Genomic DNA, 19,583 nt, shown 5'->3' with positions numbered 1-19,583 from the left:
TTAGGGAACATTAAGACAACTGGTTCGAACTCAGCTGACAGTATCACCATGCTCATAGAGATCTTTGTATGCTTCTTTCAAGACACCTGTGAAGAAAGTGGAGGCTGAGATATATACAGTTAATCATTTTCTCCCACATTAGAGGTTTAATTCCCAGATATTTCTCCTGCATGCTGTGGGATGGGATGCAGTCAGGAAGCCGACGGTCGAAATGCCGACCGCTGGCTTCCCGACTGTTAAATCCCGGCAGGGTACTAATGACATGTCGAAATCCCAACGCCTGTCATTATACTTATGTTGGGAGCCCGACACCCGGCAAACTGAATGAAGGTAGGCCGGGCAATGGGTGCGGACAGCCGTGGGGGAGTGAGGGTCAGGTAAGGGGCTCCCAGGGGGGACTTAGGGTTAGGCTAAAGGAAGGGGGGTTAGGGTTAGGCACCCCCAGGGGAGGTTAGGGTTAGGCACCCCCCAGGAGATTTAGATTTAGGCTGCGGGGATGGGGGGTTAGGTTTAGGGACTTAGGGGCGGTTAGGCACTAGTGGGGAGGTTAGGGTTAGGCACCCCTAAGGAAGGGTTAGGGGGGTAGGGTTAGTTATACTTTCCTAAATCCCCTGTCGGGATCTTCACTACTGCTGGTCTTCCAGTGATGGGATTTGAACCTGTGGGACAACTCTTGAAATGGTTAAAACACTTGTGCAACTGGCAATTGTGCCAACTGGCATGGTGCCACATGCTATATCACCAGGCAGGATGTGCAGCTCATCAAACCTAATGATGTCGCATGCGACCGTGGGAGTGCGCGTATAGTGCATACACACTGCACAATATGCACAATTTGTCTAAATCGGCCAAATCAAAATGACACCACTCCAGTTGGTACCCGGTATTAGGAAAGTTAAGGTTGAGATATACAGTGCTCCCACAGGTGGATTGCCATGTTCAGGGAACATTTCCCTACATATGGCAGCTAAGACCTGTCTCTAACTCATTGGTCCTCTACAATCTAGCTGGACCAATGTGTAATATGTAGCACTTATCCTTGTGCATCCATACCTATTTCCCTATAGAATGTAAGCTTGCGAGCAGGGCCCTCTTACCTCTTTGTATGTCTGTTATTATCCAGTCTTGTTTTATTGCTGTTTTGTTCCCAATTGTAAAGCACAATGGAATACAGTGACACTACTATATATAATTCAATGTTAAGGTCTCTCAGGCACACACATATTCAACTCTTATTTCAAAATATTGTATTGTATAGATACATTCACTTTGCACCAACTGAAAAGAATGAAAAATATTGATGAGGACAATTTTCCCTTCTCAACAAGCATATGAATTGCAAGTTATTCATAGTCACTCAATTACTGTATTTCCTATTTCCGCTCCACATGACCACTGTAAAACCACCAACACAATATGAATTGATCATTTATTTTATGCTGTGAAATGAATACATTGTATTACAAATGTAACATTCATAATTGATTATACACAAATCCCAGGGTACGTCAGATTCATTCTGGTAATCAGTCGAGTAACTCATCCTTCTCTAAAATCTGCATTGTTAAAACATGTGTGAAATGTCGTGAAAATAAAATAAAGTCTTTACATATTTAATGTGAGTAACAAAATATCTTGCATTCATTATTACAGATGCCGCAGCGTACTTTCGGAAAAGAAGATATTTGATAAGTTAATTATAACAAATTACTTCACCATTTGAAGGATAGACAAATATTAATAAATTCATGGGTTGAAATAATTATTATAGATTTATTCAGTGCACTTGGTGAAACTTTTTATTTTTTATTTAAAAAAAAAAAAGTTTGATTATTCTATTTAAATGGATACACAACAGGCACTTGTTAAATAATTACACAGCCCAAGCACACGATTTAGTCAAAAATAGTCCAATGATTCCACTAAGCATTTTATATAGACATATGTTCAGTTAATAAGCACATAATTTACCAGTGTGAAAATATTTGCTATTAACCATATTCTCCGATCTACAAGGTGCACAGAGAATAAATGTACATTTTTATATGAAAAATTTTGTCAGTTAAAGAAGGGGAAGGTGCAGCATAATTAAAGGCCACACTCCCTATTCACATTTACAACAAGACACCACTTCTCTTTGCCTAGGAAATAGAAAACTTTTTTTTTATAAAGAAAATCTTGTGTTTTGAAGTAAAAAAATAGGATTTTCTTAATAAAAAAATATAGGGTCCTATTCATTATGTTAATCATTGGGGGCTGAGCGGCCCCCGATAATTACGTTTTTAATTCGCTGCAAGCACCAGAGCAATTCAACATTGCTCCAGTGCGGAGACAGCTGATCTAAATATCCCCGCAAAACCTTTCACTGATAGTTTAGTAGTGGGGAAACTTAGCACTGCCAAGTCTGACTCAGCAGTGCTACTGCACATGGATGAACTTGGGTTCACACATACGCGATTTCCGGCGGAAGGAGTCAAACTGAGTCAAGCGGGACTACTTCACAATGTTCACATAGGAAAAGAACAGGAGTGCGGAAACAAACACAATTTGAAGACGGCGAAGGTTCCTGCAATCAAGCACCTAAAATGTTGTATTTTCGCAGCTTGATGGATTTACCCCCATACTAGTGCATGGGGACAGCAGGCCAGATTGAAACTGAAAGATACACAGGAGATATCTGTGATAACTCCTGCATTACCTTTATAATGAATTGCCTCAATGCTTAATTTTTACAGAAGTAGATGAAAATATATTATGAATAGATCCCATAAGATTGGTATGTACATATTGAGTTGCTTTTAAATTTGTTTTTCACATCCCTGGTGTGTTGTGTGTATTGCGGTCACAGTATTATGAACATTAAGCTTTTGCACTAGTTGGGATCCTTTTTTTCTGTTTACAGATTTGCACTTCGATCTCAGCATTATCGCTACACACAGACACATGGGCCAGCACTCGCTTACATCTTATACATCTTTTATATGCATTAACAATCTTTGATGTGACCCAGCACCAGCACTCAAACCAAACTAAAAAAAAAATTGTATCCTGCCCTGCATGATAGAACTGTACAGTAAATATAATAATATACCATAATGTAAGTGATTAGGCACATTCTGTATATCCCACTTCCAGACCCATTGTGCAGGCATCATTGCCGGTTTCATTATGTACAGTAAGACCGCCATGGCCATTATCAGTTATAGGTCACATTAAACAAATTTCTTGACCCAATTACCAGTCACACATTATACACATTGAGCAAACTGCTGGGCTAAATTATTTCTACAAAAGCAAATGCCACTCACATTACTAGATAGATGCAGAGGCGTCACTGGGACTGGTGACACCCGTTGCGCACTCCATATTCCCCCCGCAGCTGAAATGGCGTCATGGCCTACCATAAAGGAGGTATGGCCACACTGGAAATCCCGATTGAACCACTTTGTGTGCGTGCCTAGCATCCCTGGAGATACTGGGCTGCCCACATAAACTAGTACCTGCACTGCTGACTCCTCCTCTGTGACAAGAGCCAAGTGCTGCAGGTGAATGTCACACAGTAGCACTGGCTCCTGTCATTGAGGACGGAGGAACCGGCATTTTGGTGTCACCTACTTTGAGGGTGACACCCGGGTGCTGCCAGCACTCCTCGTGGCAACGCCACTGGATAGATGGCATATAAACCATTTTATTTATTATATATTGTTACTGTTTTTTAACCCTGCTATCTTCTCCAATTCCAGTTGTTACATAAAAGATTTCACTCACCAACATCAAACGAATACCTGCATTCCATCTGGTGCTAACAAACCAGAAAGCCACTGCACACTTGTGGAAGTTTAAATGACAAATATAACAGACTCTGGGACATGAAAAGGGCCAGGAAATGGTTGTAATCTTCATAACTAATCTGTAGTACACCTGAACAGGCACCGACCATGCAGCTGCCGGGTGCCGCCGGTGAAGACGCCATAAGTCCTAGTGGGCGGCAGCCATGAAAAAGAGCTGACACAGGCTGTTGCCCAATAGTTGAGGATGTCGAAGCCCTGGTGGGTTGGCGCCCGACAGGTGAATACGCCAATGCCCTGGCAGGTCGGCGCCTATCAGGCGAAGATGCCGAAGCCCTGGTGGGTTGGTGCCCACCAGGCGAAGCCGCTGAAGCCCTGGCTGGTTGGCGCCTGCCAGGCGAAGAGGCCTAAGCCCTGGGGTGGTGGCGGCCACGTAAAACAGCTTAAAGGCTGTCGTCCCCCAGGTGTAAAATATAATATTACAATATTAAAGTGTACTGTGTTATTTTAATATATTTTTTTTAACAGGTGGACTACAGGTGGCAGTGGGCCCTAATGCCCAGCATGCTGGTACTTGTCGTTTTCCAAGTACCAGCATGCAGGGAGGTGTGCTGGGACCTATAGTACACCTGCAAAATAAAATATTCTTTAAAATGCACCACATCACACAATCAACCCAGCACCCACTGCCCAGGGGTTCTGGTGATAGCCCCGGGCTTTCAGCCTAGGCCTGGGGTGCCCTGAGGAGGGAGAACCCTTTATTGGGGGTTCCCCAGCTCCTCAGGGAACCCTGGCCTGGACTAACTAGTGGTCAGGGCTGATGCTGTGGCTGGGGGGCCCGGTAAAAGGACTCCCCTGGCTGTGGCATCAGCCCCCTGTTTGAAATTGTCCGGTGCTGGTTCTGGAGAATACAGGGGGACCCCACTCATTTTTCCCCTGTATTTCCAGAACCAGGACCGGATCAGAGCCCAGTGCTGGTTGCACAACTTACAGGGGACCCCGACGTCATTTGTCCCTGTTTTTTGGCAACCAGGGCTGGTTCTGCCTAGCCTGTTGCTGGTTGTGCTTAAATATGGAGGACACCTATGTCATTTGTCCCCTGCATTTAAGCACAACCAGGACTGGCTCCCTGTGTTTAAAAAAAATAAAAATAAAAAACAACCAGCACCGGGTTGTCCTGTCCTGGTTCTGAGAAATACAGGGGGGCCTTATGCATTTTTCCCCCCTGTATTTCCAGAACCAGGACTGGCTCAGAGCCCTGTGCTGGTTGCGCTAAATACGGGGGACCCCTACGTCATTTGTCCCCCGTATTTTGGCAACCAGGACATGTTCTGAAATGCCTGGTGCTGGTTGTGTTTATTAAGGGGGACCCTTATTTCGTTTGTCCCCTGTACTTAGCACAACCAGTACTGGGGCTCCAAAGCCCGGTGCTAGTTGTTTTCTGCCACTACCCCACACGCCTACAGCCGTCTTGCACTCTGCACCTCCAAAACCAACCTCCTGTGTGCTGTCCCCTCTTCCACCTGTGTTAGTGTACCATTTTGTTGCCCTTCTCCCCTGCAGGTGGCCTAGTTTGCTCATCCAAACCCTGATAGTTAATACATTTTAAAAAAGCGATGAAATTACGGTCTCACATATCCCATTAAGGCTGCTTAGACATGGTCTGAAACTTCACATAACCTATTGATTTTCTGCCACTCACACTTCAAGAAGCAATGAATTTGCAATCATTAAGGCAGACGCCTTAATGGACATTCCTAGCACAATACATATATGGTATGCCATCACACTTTGTGGTTAACGGCAGATTCAGCACTCTCACAGAATGAGATTGCTGTCACTCACAAAATGGTGGAGCTGCTAATTCACAGAATTTTGTGCTCAGTGGAAAACACACATGCAGTCTATGCAACTGTGGTGTGGATGGGGGGAGGAGACACAGCAGCATGGATAGGTGAGACACAAAGGCGTGTAGAGCAGGGAAGGTTAAGCAGTACATAAGGGGGGGTTAGCCAAAGTAATGCAGATGGGTGGAAAACAGTGGTGTGGATGAGGGGAAACAGAGTGGCATGGTTTGGGGGGACAGCGACGTGGATGACACAGCATTGCAGATGGGCAAAGACAGATTGGTGCTGATAAGTGAATACAGACTAGCACAAATAGGAGAACACACAACAGTAGGGATTGGGGAAGACAGATTAGTGTGGACGGGTAGGAAGACAGAGTAGTGCGGGTGGGGGAGGAGACAGTGTTGCACAGTTGGGGGGAACAGAGTGGTTTAGATGGAGGAAAAAAGAGTGCCACAGAGGAAAGGAAGACAGCAGTGTGGCTTAGGGGAATGCAGTGGTGCAGAAGGAAACAGAGTGGCACGGATGCAGGGCGGTGCAGATGGAGAAAGACAGATTGGTGCGGATGAGAGAACACAGACTACCAAAGTTCAGAGACCACACAGCACACCACACAGCAGTAGGGATTGGGGAAGACAGATTGGTGTGGATGAGGAGGAAGACATAGTGGTGCGGGTGGTGGGGGGAGACAGAGTTGCATGGCTGGGGGGATCAGAGTATGGAGGAAGAAAGAGTGCCACAGATGAGAGAAAGACAGCAACGTGGCTGTGGAGAGGGCACGGATGCTGGGCGGTGCAGCTGGGGAAAAACATTGGTGCGGATGATGGAACACAGACTCGAGACCACGCAACAGTAGGGATTGGGGAATATATAGCAGCATGGAGGCATATAGGGGAAGAAAGTGTACATACATAGACAGAGTATGATATTTTTAAAAATAAGGGAGCTGAACGTGTATCCTAATTGAGATAAATGTATGCAGTGAGAAGGATGTGGGAAGCCAGTGAGATTGTTTTGGTGATCAAATGGGAAGATTGTGGGCACTGAGCGGGATGTGGGAGCCACATAACTGCTCAAACCTCAGTTGCCTAGACTGCATGTGTGTATTCCAATGAGCACACAATTCTGTGAATTAGTAGCTCCACCATTTTGTGAGTGACAGCAATCTCATTCTGTGAGAGTGCTGAATCTGCCATTAACGATAAAGTGTGATGGCATACCATATATCTGTATTGCACAAGGAACACGTCCATAAAGGCGTCATCCTTAATTATCGTAATTTCATTGCTTTTTGAAGTGTGAGTGGCAGAAAATCAATTTTCAGGTCATGTCTAAGCAGCCTTAATGGGACATGTGAAACCATAAGTTTTTTTGTCTATGGAATATATATATATATATATTATATATTATATATATATATATATATATATATATATACACACACACAAAAAATATCTGGCACTCAACACAGGAACGTCAAATTACCTCGCCAGAGTGCCCTCCAAGGGGATAGCACACTTATAGGTGCAAAAAGGTAGTTGCTTTTATTCAACTTTTCGGGGTGAGACCCCCCGTCATTGGGACACTTCAGGTTTATGTAAGTTCTTTGTGTCGCATCACCATGGTTACCTGAACAAACCTCCTCCTAACAATGGTGACAAGGTCGGGACCCGGCAGACGTCACACTCGAATCAGTAAGTGATGAAATGAACGCCGGCTGAACAGGCTACACGCTGGAGGGAGAATCTAATGTGCGTAAGTATAAATGGTGCACAATTGTTCACTTGATTTGTGTCTCCTGATGACGGGGAGTCTCACCCCAAAACGATGACTAAAAGCACTAAACTCCGGGAGTGCCTTCTATCTATCGGTCTATATATATATTATACCATTGTAGAATAATGGGAAGAGATTGCTTTGATTTCACTTTATACTATAGTTTCATAGTGCAGAGAACAGTGTTAAATAGACAGAATGCCAGTGATGCTATTAACTAATGTAACAAACAGATTTGCAAAGATTCATTAAAGAAAATGTTACTCAGAAAAGTTTACATTTGGTATAAAAAAACCACATCTGCACATGGAGTGTTATTAAGGGCTGATTAAGTATATCCAATGTTTATATAAAAAGTGATGATACTATAGGTTATATACATCATACTAGCTATCCCTGAAAATCCAGTGAATTAGAGGCTGCAGTAAAATATGTTGACTAAACCAAACACAATTGCATGAATAATACAAGTTGCAAAAACCCCAAAATAAATGCAGGCCTACTGCTACAGTGGCATATGCACCAGGTTTACATCCTGCATGTGTCAGGTACACAACAAATATTTATTTTGATAGCAAAATAAAAATTTGCTAAAAAAATAATTTCTTATATAGCAAGTACAATATACTGTAACTCTCCTTTTTATTCATTACAATAAAACAATTCAACTTGCTAATATGCACAAAAACATACAAAATATGCAAGAAGAAAACACAGAGCAAATCTGCATGTGAATACAGTACAGTGGACCTGTTTTGTTGGACTTGTTTTCTTGGCCTAGACCTGTGTGGACCTGTTTTCTTGGCCTAGATAGAACCAATTTATGTTGCAAATTTGGTACAAGTCTAAAACAAATCAGCCTATTTGTGAAAAACAACAAATCCAAAGTTTTGTTATGCTTTGTATATTTAAAAATATGAGGTAAAAGTATTTAAAAATGTTAATTATTTTATGATAATGTCACGGACATTTGATCTGCAGATATAGGGGCGGATTCAAAGGTGGACGTTATAGAGCAGAGACGCAGCGGCTGTGCGAAATGACTATAAAACTGCAGGAGGTGTCTTAAGTCAAATCCGCTGCATCCGAAGACGCAGCATCAAATCAACTGCGTGAACATTGGACATGTGAGTGACTCTCAGCTTATTCGGGATGTCCAGAGAAATCACACTGCCGGGGCAAGTGGCTTCTACATGCCCCCGTTTCCGGAAACGCTGCCCGTTGCCACGACATCGCATCCCCAGATCTGCACATGCGCAGTACGTGTCTGCGCATCCGCAGACTTGCACCATCGGCCAACTATGGAAATAGCTGAAATAGCTTCCACCTCTCAACCAGCCCCATACTGGCACTTTTTATATATACAGTATAATCACATTCTTAAATTGTGTTTAGCCTTCAAAACAAAAGACAGACAATGCATAACCTCTATGTCGCAAGACTGGGGAGGAAGTCGGGAGTTCTATCAGTGTAGAAAAGTAATCACTCGTATCACAATAAAAAGGCAAGCACACATACGTATTAATAGTAGGGGTGTGCACCGGCCACTTTTCGTGTTTTGGTTTTGGATCTGGATCTTTCTTCTTGTTTTGGATCTAGATTGGTTACCACCCTTCCGTGTTTTGGGTTCTGGGTTTTGTGTTTTGGATCTGAATTTTTTTTTAAAAAGCATAGAAACAGCTAAAATCACAGAATTTGTGGGTTTTTCTATTCCTATGCTATTATTAACCTCAATAACATTAATTTCCACTCATTTCCAGTCTATTCTGAACACCTCACACCTCACAATATTGTTTTTAGTCCAAAAGGTTGTACCAAGGTAGCTGGATGACTATGCTAAGCTACACAAGTGGGCGGCACAAACATGTGGCCCATCTAGGAGTGACACTGCAGTGGCAGACAGGATGGCAGTTTGAAAAACTAGGCCCCAAACAGTACATAATCCAATGAAAAAAAAGAGGTGCAAGATAGAATTGTCCTTGGGCCCTCCCACCCACCCTTCTGTTGTATAAACAGGACATGCACACTTTTACAAACCAATCATTTCAGCACCAGAGTCTACCACATGACTGTGGCTGAAATGATTGGTTTGTTTGGGCCCCCACAAAACAAGCTGGCTATTAATCTGTCCCTGCACAAACTGGCTCTATGGAGGCAAGATGTCGTCCTCATCCTACTCATCCACCGATTCTTCACCCTCTTCAGTGTTGTGTACATCCTCATCCTCACAGAGTATTAATTTGTCCCCGCTGGAATCCACCACCACAGGTCCCTCTGTACGTTCTGGAGGCAGGTCTCCCTGGAAGAGTTGACAATTCAATTTTATGAACATCAACTTCTCCACATTTTGTGGAAGCAACCTCCTACGCCTTTCACTGACAATGTTCCCGGCTGCACTAAACACTCTTTCGGAGTACCCACTGGATGGGGGGGAAACTCAGGTAAAATACAGCCAGTTTGTACAGGGGCCTCCAAATTGTCTCTTTTTCCTGCCAGTACAGGTATGGACTGTATGACATCCCTACTTGGATGCTGTCACCAATGTAATCCTCCACCATTCTGTCAGTGGTGACAGTATCATATGCAGTGACAGTAGACATGTCAGAAATTGTTGGCACGTCCTTCAGACCGGACCAAATGTCCAAACCAGCCCTTGACTTATGACACAGGCACATGCTTGGTTCTGCTACTGTGTTGATGCACATGCGGATACAGCGCACACAAGTCACAAACACCGGAAAAAAAAATGTCTTTATTTTTTGGAGCACTTTGGGGTTACACCACCCTTCAACAGACGAGCCAGCTGGCCCTTGATTTATGACACAGGCGCACGCTTGGCGCTGCTACTTAGTTGATGCACGTGCGGCTACTGCGCATACATTTCGCACACAAAGAAAAAAAAAAGAATTGTTTATTTTTTGTGGAGTGCACTTTAGGGGTTACACACACCCTTTAACAGACTTATGGGACACAGATGCACACTTGGTGCTACTCCTTTGTTGATGCACGTGCGGCTACTGCGCATACATTTCACACACAAACACAGAAAAAAAAGAAGAATTGTTTATTTTTTTGGAGCGCACTTTGGGGGTTACACCACCCTTTTACAGACTTATGACACAGGCACAAACTTGGCGCTGCTCCTTTGTTGATGCATGTGCAACCACAGTGCACACAATTCACAAACACAGAAAATATTTTTTTATTTTGTTTGGAGTGCACTTTGGGGGTTACACCACCCTTTAACAGATGAGCCAGCCAGCCCTTTACTTATGACACAGGCGCATGCTTGGTGCTACTTTGTCGATGCACGTGCGGCTACTGCGCACACAATTCACAAACACAGAAAAAAAAATTATATTTTTTTTGGAGTGCACTTTGGGGGTTACTGCACCCTTTAACGGACAAGCCAGCCGGCCCTTGATTTATGGCACAGGCGCACACTTGGCGCTACTTTGTTGATGCACATGCTGCTACTGCGCACACAATTCACAAACACAGAAAAAAAAATGTTTTCATTTTTTTGGAGTGCACTTTGGGGGAGCACCCCTGATGGACTGATCACCCCCTGGACAACACTACAGCACCCCTTTAGGACTATAGCCTTTATCAGACACTGCACAACACAGTCCAGCCAACCCCTATAGACTTTGGAGTGGACACAGCCCCTGTGGACAACTGACTGCACAACACAGCCCAGCCAGCCCCTATGACAGCAGAACAATGCAGCTCAGCCAGCCCCTATGGACTGAGTGGTCACAGCCCCTATGGACAACAGCAGCACAACACAGCCCAGCCAGCCCTAGCCACCCTCCCTCTTCACTGTCCACAGCCAGAGTGAGAAATGGCGCCGACGCTGGGACCTTTTATAGCATCCAAAACCCGCGAGATCCGGAAGGCAGGATGATAATGTTTTGCCTCGATTTCAGTTCCGAGTCAGGTGGGAAAACCGGAGCCGGACTCGGTTCCCGACACAGATCGGGGGGGCTGAGGTGGGGGTTCGGATTTCAGAAATCCGAACCCGCTCATCTCTAATTAATAGTCAGAGCTACAGGTTCCTATTGGTGTCGAGGTCTGAGATAGAAATAAGATTACATTTATAATTCCTCTCCATTTGTGTCACACCTGTCTTTATGCCCCGCCCTTTTAGAATGTAAGCTATTACAAGCAGGGCCCTCTACCTTCTTTTTATTGATATATAACTACCTCCTCTTCACTTAAACAGATGCCTTTACATCTTATTGCAGGGAACCTTTATTTAAGACCACCTTTATGCATGCACATACCAAATTTAATTGAACTAACAGCATGCGTTCCATGCTCTGGAACGCATGATGTCACTTCCAGTTTTAGCGGCAGTGAATATCTTCCTCCTAGGCATATCTCAGCGCACTTGCTGAGATAACCCCACACTACCACATGTCTCCCGCAAGTCAGTGCCATTGGCCGGAAATGACGTGCGCACCGGGGACATGAAAGGGATGCGCGGACACTTTCCCCGATGGCCCCTTTCCCAAGTGTCTTCGGCACGTCAGCGCCGGTAGCCGGAAGTGACGTGCACATCCGGGACTCTTAAGGAATGTGCCAACACTAGAGGAGAATACTCTGTCGCCATATTTGATGGGACCAACGTCTACATCTAAAGATGTGCAAACAATGTAAAGGAATAATCGGCGGCCATGTTTATGCTCTGCTGCTTATGTGGGTGTTATGGTCTCTATTGTAGCAATGTATATAATCCATGTCCTTGTCCTGCATTGGATTGTACTGTAAGTCACTGGTCACCTATTTGTTTATGTACTTTGTAAGGTGCTTCGGAACACTTGTGGCACCATATAAATAAATTATAATAAAAATAATAATAATGATGTTTTTATATTTAAGTGAGATAGTTATTTCTCAGATTGCTTTTTTAAAGCCACTACTCTTAGTATTTATTCGAAAATTAAGAAAACAATAACAAAGACTTTAGAGGATTTGAATTGCATTTTTATTTAACAAAAAAAGAGGTTGCTATTACCAGTGCGATAACAGGGCTCATATGCACCCTGTGCCAGTCTTCCTCCTGAGCATCCGACGCCATAACGTCAGGCACGTCATATCATTACGTCATGTAGAGGGGTCAGGGCTGTAGCACTGGTAAGTGCTTGCAGTTAAATAGTGTAACCTGGTGGCAATAGGGCATTCACACTTAGGGCCGTATTCAATTACAAGTGAAAAGCCGAAATCCGCAAAAAATTATCGCCGATTGCGACTTTTCGCCAGGGGGAAACTTATCTCCGTATTCAATTGCAAACACTTTTCGCATACGCAAAAACGCAATGCAATGTAATAGGCGAAAAAGATTCACCTCTAAATAGGTGGAGAAAAAAGTGCAAAATCGCTATTTTGGGGTGCCAAGGTGGGGAAACCACTCAGAACCCTTGGGACAGCCCCCAAAGGATAACTGCATAAAAAAAACCTAACAAAGTGAGGAACACCCCAAAAAAACACTTTGAAAATGGGGGTGAAAAACTGCAAAGTGGGGTTACAAACTTAAAACCTAGCTAAATAGACTTTTGGGGGGTCTGCAAGTACGGGTGAGGTGTTTTTTTGACTGCAGATGTTTGCTTAAGGTGCGTTTTTTATGTTTCTAAAAACTTCACTTTAGCCACTTTTAAATATGCTTACACCCATTTACAAGTACCCCAAATTTGCCAGGACTACTTATTTTCTCCAGAAAAGCTGCTTAATACCATTCTTCACCACTTGTGCAAAATCGCTGATTAGAGGCAATTGTACCAACTTAAGTACCCCAAACAGTTTAATTAGGGCTAATCGGGCACTACTACATTGATCCCCAATGTTTCTGCATCTTTTTGGGGGGGTTCAGGCTGATTTCCCCGATTCTGACACCACTTTTCGGCTGTTCTGACTTCGCGTGTCGTCGTTTTTGCTTCTTTTGGAATTGAATAGGGCGAATCGGGGGTATGCTCGCGATAAGTTTCTGTGGCTAAAATACGCGATATAGGTGAAAAGTACGGCAGGCAAAACTTTATCGCGTACACAAAACTAATTGAATACAGGCATTAGTCTTGCTTTAATTTAGCCCCAAAGTGTTTAAGAACATAAAAAATATTTTATATGATGTTTGCAAGGCCATACAAAGCGCAGTTTAAAAAAGAGCATTAGCTAGGTTCAATTATTTTTTTGTGTGAGCATTAGACTGTTAAACAAGTGAGATGTATTACTGTATTTTAACTGATAGAGCATTCTGATATTATGTACAGTAGTTGTTGACAGCTACAGTACAACTGGATGTAACGGATATCCTATGGGAAGGCACTTAGAGCTTTAATGGTTTGCTAACAGCGCTGCTAGTGATGAAGATCTGTCTTCTGGGTGCTCCAACCCCCAGAGGTGCATACTTTGTTCTTCATCACCATGTATTGCTGTTTTAGACATAGGAAAATTTAAGTTGAGAATAATATATATATATATATATATATATATATATATATATATATTATGATCTTATTGAAATAATAGGAAACAAATGGTGGTAATGTACTACTGAATTATAAAAGGATATTATGATGGAATTAGATGGTGTTTTATGTTCTTGGTATAATGGCTAGATCTATAGTTGAGTTCAATGAAGTGATAAAGGGTCTGTCAGAATATGAACTTATTGCTCCTGCTTCTCTGCTGACTTAGCTTTTCTAGCTGTTTGGCAGTTCCTCCCTTTGTCCTGTTCAGTATAATTATTCATCTTAAATTCTATAAAGTCCTATCTCAAACCCATTATTCCTATATAATCCAGGTCCTGCCATATCTTTCTTGGCAGATTATTGTGCTCCTGCCCAGTAATTTACAGTAGTTACTGTTGTTTCCTGGAGCATTCTGCTTTCTCCACATGTGTACTCTTATTCAGGCTTGCCCTCAAATTCCCTTCTGCTTCAACCTCTTGTACTTATTTGCCTCACTGTGTACTGAAACTGTCTGTTATGGACCATTCCTTGTTCTCATGCAGCATTCCTTTGTGGCTATTGGACTCTGATAATGATTTCAGGTCTTACAAAGTAATCTGGCCTAAATAAAGACCATGGGCAGAAGTCTGCAAAGTACATTGGAACGATAAATTAGAGTTTTTTTTCAAGTATCAAAATAAAATCAGGAAACTTCATACCCTTATTTGTGTTCAGCAAGAAAAATAACTAATTAACAGGAAGCCTCAATAATTAATGACTTTGGCTGCTGCATATTTCTCGCATCTATCTTTGGGCCTTATTCAGAAGTGGACGCCTTTGCAGCCGCAATTGCGACTTTTTGTGGAGATGCAGCAGTGGTAATATGCAAATGCTAGTTTCAGCATCCACCTTGTGCACTACCGTTCACTTGAATGTGCAAGTTCTGAGACAGTCACTTTCAATGACCATGGACAGTGCAACTCCGCTGGTGGCTCTGAACTCCTCACCATTGGTGTTAATAAAAAAGTAATGTTGAGAATTTTATCTTGTAGTAGTCCAGGGCATTATACATTCAGCTGCCCAAATGAGATTTGTCAAACCATTGCTATTCCAAGGTACAGAAAAAGGGCACTGGAGCTGAGGAGTTAAATAGACCCTTTCAGATTAAATGCAGCTGAATGAGAGAGTCAATCTCACTACAAGTAATTAAATAACGGACACAACCGCAGAATCTGAGGGTTTTAAAAGGGAATATCACTCATAACAATTATGAATAAAAATGCAACATTTAATAATGAATAAAGCACATATCACAGATAAAAGTAGCAGTTATAGTAAAAAAAACTGCAACAATGTGAAATAAATCTAACACTAAATAATGAATATTCCTGGAGTCTGAACCACTGTAGTGATTAATAGCAATGGTGAAATGTTCCTTAGTTAGGAAAGAATTCCATATTATAGGTACATTATAGATGGTGCACGCACTTTATCAGTAATATTCCAAGTAGGCACGTATTGTGTAAATATTCCACAGCATTAGGTTGTACCTGCAAAGTGATGGTAACGTCCTGTGTGATGGTAAGTGGGAGTCCGGCAATAGCGGTGAGGCAGAAAACCGCTTCCACGGATCGCTGGCTCCAGTGCTCAACCTGATCTGTGGGGAACCCACCAATGGTGATGGGAAGCTGCTCTGTAGATTCCGTATGGCTGGAGAAAACCAAAAGGTCTCAGAATGGAAGTTGATCCATGGGTGGATGAGAGACGTAGGTATGAGGCTGACAGTGGAGCCGTACAGGTGTTTTGTTTGGTGCGGACAATAGTTTCCATCTTACTCCTTCTGAATGAAGTGTGGGTGCTTGCAATCAATGCTCACAGGATATAATGAAGTTAGTGAGAAGCACCTACGCGTTTCGATGTCCTCCTGACATCTTTTTCAAGGTGAATGCTTCTCTTCTACTATTAGGAGTTTAAATAGTGTCAGTCTATACAATCATCCTAGACAGCTGTGCTAATTAGTAACTGTTCTGAGTGAATACAGATTTATATCACTAGGATAATAAAAATAGTAGACAATATATTGCGTTCTATGTAGACATAATTTATCTACTGATCGGAGTTTGAAGATTTATATAGAGTTATTATATATATATATATATATATATATATATATATACATACATATTAGGGGAGAAAAGTACAATAAACAATATTGATTATTTCTCTCCCATTTCTGGCATTATGCATTCAGCTGCCCAGATAAGATTTGTCAAACCATTGCTATTCCAAAGAACACAGTCAATTAAATTCTGTCTCACAATCACCTTTTCCCGTGGCTCAAGGAGAAGATGGCCCTTTGACTCATCAATTCAATTTCCCAAGTATGCTTTCTTCCAGTTCTTACCTAATTACCATCCTGGTCCTGCTTTATCTGTCATTGGTGTCAATTTCATGGAAATCCCCTTGGCTTGGTAGAACCACATTGAATCTAAAGATCTAAAAGAGCTCCTGTGAACTTGGAGACATATTGGCAAGTAACTTATGTAACCATTAATTTTCAATGATTAGAAACACTCTTTTTTTTTCACTTCCTTCACCCAAATGTACCATTATTTTAAGAATCCTGGCTATCAACTCATATCCTTTCTTGAACTGGGATACTCAATCCTTCCCCCTGAACATTCTGCTTTGAGCACTGTTAGCTTACAGTAACTGTTTCTGGTCAAATACTGTAGGGCTCTGAACTTGATTTTAAAGATTTGGATAAGTTGGCACCATCCTACAGAGAATTCTCATATGTCTGCAATAATAAGAATGCAGATCAATTGCCACAACTATCACATTGAGTTATAACTGGGAATATCAATACATTTTTAGTAGATTTATTATTTTTCTGAATTAAAGGTAAGATCCTACCTACCTGGAAGAATTCATCATTCCACTTCTTCTGCTAATGCAGATTTATTGATTGAAGAAAATAAGGTCTGTACTGTACATTATGGCTCAGTATTAAATATATGGAGTTAAATAAGATTAGGATTAAATGTAACTTAATTCCCAAATAGCTTGATAGGCTACATATTAATACACTTTTTCGAAGGTTTGACCTGCATAGACCTCACAATACTGCTTGTATTGGTCTTGGAGACAGGGGTGTTGAGGGGAGCTATTAATTAACTGGACCTCGTCCAGTTGGAGGGTCCTAGCGGGGACCAGCTGCTTAGTGGGACAAATGTCCCCCTTTGCAGTGCACAGCGCATATTATTTTGCATTTTTTCCCAGAGGAGACATAGCCATGCCTCCCGGATATGGCTATGCCCCACCTCTGTCACAATAGCCTTGCCTGGAGATTAGTGGAAAACTGCATTTAGCACCAGATATGGATATTTTGAGCATTCAGTCATGTGTTTTATGTGTAATGCCCCTTCAACATTCCATCCTTCCATTAAGAGGGATCTTTTCTCAGACCATCTGGTGAAGTAATATAGCTTAACAGTTGCACTTGGCCTATTCAATTCACATTTCTTCAACTTAATGTACTGTACAGTCAGAAAAATGTATACGGTTTTTAATTGGTTTGTCCCTAAGGAAGTTGAGCATTTTTTGTGGAATAAATGCTCCTATTGTGCAAGTCCCTTTCAAATGGTCAACTAAACAATAAGAAGAATTATTACATTGGAAATAAGGAGCTACAGTACTGGACATCAAATTTTCATTTTGAGAACAGTGACAACTACTTGAAAGTTCTGCCTATCCAGTTATAGTTCTTACTTGAGATGAACGGTTTGGTTTTTTGAGTAAACCGAACACACCCAAATTTCAGGGTTCCAAGGGGCCACACTACACACGGATACTCACCACTAGGGGTGTCATGTTTAGAAGATATATAAATTTGCCCCTTATTGTTATGGTTGCGTGGGTAAAACATGAACATGAGGTCTACCTATTTTCAGATAGGGTTGGGTAGTATTCCAACTTATAAAAACATCATAGGGCAAGAAACTATTATTATGAGATTGTAAAAATAGTCGTAATCAGTAATGCACGTGTTAAGTGTTTAGTAAAGATGTGTGATAAGGGTTTTAATATTAGTATAATAAAGGGCACAGTGTGAGAATGGCCCAGAGAAGGTGTTGATTGAGGTTACTATGACTATTAATAGAGATACACTCAGAGTATTCAGGGCCTGATTCATTACTGGTCGCAACTGCAGTTACGCACGCAGGCGGACTATTGTTGTGCACTGCGCATGCATGCAGGCTTCACTGCGATCGGACTGTGATCGCAGTAACTACACAGACCCATCAAAGAGTGATTGACAGGAAGTGACTGTTTGGAGGTGGTGATGAGAGGGGTGGTCTACGAAACACCGGCATGCCAGTGCGTTTGAACATCATTACAGGTGCGTACATAAATTAGCCACTGTGATGCCATACACAGCTTGGGCTGTCAGTCAGTGTGTGCGATGAGGTTAGCAATTTCTGAGTAAGGTCAGACTTTGTGCAAGTGTGCGTGAGGCTCCGATGGTATTCACTGTTACTGATGGTTTCGCAGACTTGCAAAGTATTAGGGATGTGTGTAAGGTGCAGTGGGCGTCCTAATGTTAGGCTGTGATGGCATTGCAATAGCAATCATTGGCATATTTTCGCAGTGGGATTGCGTGCATAATCGCAGCTGTGATCACAATAGTGATCCGTAATGAATCAGGCCCTCAGACACCAGCTTATCAAACTATGCACTTTAAAAAGAGGGGATGAGAAGTTGTTAGCTAGAGAGAGTCCATACATTTTTAATACCACAGTATACAGATTGTTTAAGTTTAAAAGTATGTCCCATAAAAGGGAGAACTTAAATTTCTTGAAGATTATTGGATATACTGTAGATAAGATGCTGCATGAATTGATATCAGTAAATAGGGTTGCTTAACTGTAACCATCTAGCCTTATCCTGTAAATCACATGCATTATATCTTTCTTCATGATTTTCTGCACAATCTGCATCATATGTGAAAGATTTGAAGGAATAAAAGATTTTCTTAAGTAAAGATACTAAATTATGGAGAAAGAGAATGCTGTGAAACCTACAGGAGGCACATGCACCCAGGATCTTCTTGAAGTACAGTAGTAGTTATCTCTCCAGGGAGATATGTAGTGTGAAGAATCAATGTTTTGAGAAGCTAAGGGCCCTATTTATAAATACTGTTTGTAATAAAAATAAACTAGAAAACTAGTATTTTCACACCCTTTTCACATTATTTTGATATCACAAACTACTTCACGTCTTTAAATTTGCATATTTTTAGTAAGCAAATCTCATTTCCCATACTTGTAATGGGGAATGTCATCTGTCTGGCGGATACCTAGCGGCAGAATTCACAGAACCACTCGAAAATATCCTTAGAGGTGTTTGGAGAGGATCCGCAGGGACAAGGCTTTCTGGCAAGCTCTGAACCTGCATGCAATGTATTCCAGTGGATTCGATATTCTATGCTGGCTGTAGGGATGCTTCCTGTCAGAACACCGACAGCGGCATCTCAATGAATGGTATCCCATCAGGGGTCGGGTTAGTATACTTACCCTTCCCCTTCAGCCTCTAACCCTCTCTCCCTTCTTGTAGCCTAACCCTAACCGTTTCCACCCCACACCCTAACCCTCCCCTAAACCTAAGTCTCCCCCCTTCATGGATACACCTAACGCTAACCCCACTATGCTACTTCACCTAAC

This window comes from Taudactylus pleione, unplaced genomic scaffold, assembly GCF_031769625.1.
Source record: "Taudactylus pleione unplaced genomic scaffold, aTauple2 ptg000302l, whole genome shotgun sequence".
NCBI classification, from domain to species: domain Eukaryota; kingdom Metazoa; phylum Chordata; class Amphibia; order Anura; family Myobatrachidae; genus Taudactylus; species Taudactylus pleione.
Note: the sequence above shows the minus strand (reverse complement) of the source record.